The sequence below is a fragment of the Arachis stenosperma genome, chromosome 9 (assembly GCF_014773155.1).
Source record: "Arachis stenosperma cultivar V10309 chromosome 9, arast.V10309.gnm1.PFL2, whole genome shotgun sequence".
Taxonomy (NCBI): domain Eukaryota; kingdom Viridiplantae; phylum Streptophyta; class Magnoliopsida; order Fabales; family Fabaceae; genus Arachis; species Arachis stenosperma.
The window spans coordinates 125,955,871-125,958,409 of record NC_080385.1 but is presented as its reverse complement, the minus strand read 5'-3'; the positions used below and the strand labels follow the sequence as shown (position 1 = coordinate 125,958,409).

Here is a 2,539-nt window from a genome sequence, read left to right as displayed (position 1 = left end):
TCATGATCTTCAAGTTGTTCTTAACAAGTCTTCTTGTTTGATCTTGACGTTTTCTTATTTTGTGTTGTTTGTTATTTTTCATATGCATTTTTGCATTCATAGTGTCCATGCATTAAAGATTTTTAAGTTTGGTGTCTTGCATGTTTTCTCTGCATCAAAAATTTTTCAAAAATATGTTCTTGGTGTTCATCATGATCTTCAAAGTGTTCTTGGTGTTCATCTTGACATTCATAGTGTTCTTGCATGCATCATGTGTTTTGATCCAAAATTTTTATGTTTTGGGTCATAATTGTGTTTTTCTCTCTCATCATTAAAAATTCAAAAAAAAATAAAAAAATATATTTTCCTTATTTTTCTCATAATTTTCGAAAATTTGAGTTGACTTAGTCAAAAAATTTTAAATTTAGTTATTTCTTACAAGTCAAGTCAAATTTTCAAAAATTTAAAAATCTTATCTTTTCAAAAATCTTTTTCAAAAACCATATCTTTTTCATTTTTTTCCTCTTTTTCGAAAATTTCAAAAAATATTTTTCAAAATATTTTCAAAATCTTTTTCTTATCTTTATATCAAATTTTCAAAAACTCACTAACAATTAATGTGATTGATTCAAAAATTTGAAGTTTGTTACTTTCTTGTTAAGAAAGGTTCAATCTTTAAGTTCTAGAATCTTATCTTGTAGTTTCTTGTTAGTGAAGTAAGTAATTTTAAATTTAAAAATTAAATCTTTTTATCTTTTATCATATCTCTTTCAAAATTTTATCTTTTTCAAAATTTAATTTCAAAATATCTTATCTAACTTCTTATCTTCTTATCTTTTCAAATTTGATTTTAATATCTTTTTCAACTAACTCTTTGACTTTTTGTTTGTTTCTTATCTTTTTCAAAACCACCTAACTACTTTTCCCTCTCTAATTTTCGAAAATATCTCATCTCTTTTTCAAAAATTCTTTTTTTTGTTTTAAATTTTAATTTTAATCTTATCTTATCTCTAATTTTCGAAAATTACTAACCCCTTTTTAAAATTATTTTCAAATTTTCTATCTCTTCTCTCTTCTTCTATTTAATTATTTATTTACTAACACTTCTCTTCACCTCTCTTCATCTGAAAATCCGAACCCATTCTTCTTCACTCTTCTCCCCTTTCTTCTTCTACTAACATAAAGGAATCTCTATACTGTGACATAGAGGATTCCTCTTCTTTTCTTGTTTTCTTCTCTTTCATATGAGCAGGAACAAGGAAAAAGGCACTCTTGTTGAAATTGATCCCAAACCTGAAAGGACTCTGAAGAGGAAACTAAGAGAAGCTAAATTACAACAATCTAAAGGTAACCTTTCAGAAATATTAGAACAAGAGAAGGAGATGGCAGCCGAAAATAATAAAAATGCAAGGAGGATGCTTGGTGACTTTACTAAACCCACGTCCAAGTTTGATGGGAGAAGCATCTCTATTCCTGCCATTGGATCAAACAACTTTGAGCTGAAACCTCAGCTAGTTGCTTTAGTGCAACAGAACTGCAAGTTTTATGGACTTCCATCTGAAGATCCTTACCAGTTTTTAACTGAGTTCGTGCAGATTTGTGAGACTGTTAAGACAAATGGAGTTGATCCTGAAGTCTACAGACTCATGCTTTTTCCTTTTGCTGTAAGAGACAGAGCTAGAATATGGTTGGATTCACAACCTAAGGATAGCCTGGACTCCTGGGATAAGCTGGTCACGGCTTTCTTGGATAAATTCTTTCCTCCTCAAAAGTTGAGCAAGCTTAGAGTGGATGTTCAGACCTTTAAACAAAAAGATGGTGAATGCCTCTATGAAGCTTGGGAAAGATACAAGTAGTTGACCAAAAGGTGTCCATCTGACATGTTTTCAGAATGGACCATATTAGATATATTCTATTATGGTCTATCTGAATTTTCGAAAATGTCATTGGACCATTCTGCAGGTGGATCCATTCACCTAAAGAAAATGCCTGCAGAAGCTCAAGAACTAATTGACATGGTTGCAAATAACCAATTCATGTACACTTCTGAGAGGAATTCCGTGAATAATGGGACGCCTCAGAAGAAAGGAGTTCTTGAAATTGATGCTCTGAATGTCATATTGGCTCAGAACAAAGTGTTGACTCAGCAAGTCAACATGATCTCTCAAAGTCTGAATGGATGGCAAAATGCATCCAACAGTACTAAAGAGGCAGCTTCTGAAGAAGCTTATGATACTGAAAACCCTGCAATAGCAGAGGTAAATTACATGGGTGAACCTTATGGAAACACCTATAATTCATCATGGAGAAATCATCCAAATTTCTCATGGAAGGATCAACAAAAGCCTCAACAAGGCTTTAACAATGGTGGACGCAATAGGCTGAGCAATAGCAAGCCTTTTCCATCATCTTCTCAGCAACAGACAGAGAATTGTGAACAAAACACTTCTAATTTAGCCAATCCAGTCTCTGATCTGTCAAAGGCCACTTTCAGTTTCATGAGTGAAACAAGATCCTCCATCAGAAATCTGGAGGCACAAGTGGGCCAGCTGAGTAAGAA

General features: G+C 32.5%; 1 non-coding gene across 1 annotated transcript; it reads right to left on the bottom strand.

Moving 5' to 3' along the window:
• Nucleotides 1–1,757: 1,757 nt before the first annotated feature.
• Nucleotides 1,758–1,861, bottom strand: LOC130952826 (small nucleolar RNA R71). Its single transcript, XR_009075002.1, has one exon. It is a non-coding gene; the product is annotated as a small nucleolar RNA R71 (small nucleolar RNA).
• Nucleotides 1,862–2,539: the final 678 nt, after the last annotated feature.